The sequence below is a fragment of the Octopus bimaculoides genome, chromosome 17, assembly GCF_001194135.2.
Source record: "Octopus bimaculoides isolate UCB-OBI-ISO-001 chromosome 17, ASM119413v2, whole genome shotgun sequence".
Taxonomy (NCBI): domain Eukaryota; kingdom Metazoa; phylum Mollusca; class Cephalopoda; order Octopoda; family Octopodidae; genus Octopus; species Octopus bimaculoides.
In genome coordinates this window covers 26,347,627-26,348,259 of record NC_068997.1, presented here as the reverse complement: position 1 = coordinate 26,348,259, position 633 = coordinate 26,347,627, and positions in this window count along the sequence as shown.

Below are 633 nucleotides of genomic sequence, written 5' to 3'. Positions count from 1 at the left end.
CACACACACACACAAACAAACACCCACACATGCATACAGCGAGCCATACACCATCTACCACACAAACGTACGTTGTATTTAGCATAAGGTCATTAGACGCAACAGATTGTAAACTAAAGACACCGCCATATTTCAACCATCCATCATACTTAAAGAGAGAATAATGACGCCATGTTAGTTAGCGGAAACTAAACCTTTTCGCCTGCTATATTATATATTTTCTGTATTGTATTATACTATATTATAGTATAATATGCAATATTGTATTATTCTGTGTAATACAGTGTTATATTGTGTTGCATTACGCTGAAATCTATTGCACTGCGGTGCACCATATTATACTGTCCACTACACTATTTTACAGTGTCATATTTATTGTGAATATTGTATTTCTATTGTACCGTATTATAATATTATGCTGCTCTCTATGTGTCGCATTGTATTGTCTTGTACTGTAATACTGTGTACTGTATTTACATTGTATTGTGCTCTTGTGCACTCTATTGTATTATATGTGTTCCTATAATGATATCTCCCCAATGTATTGATGAGATATCATTTAATTTTTTGATATTATGTATATATATATATATATATATATATATATATATATATATATATATATATATATAT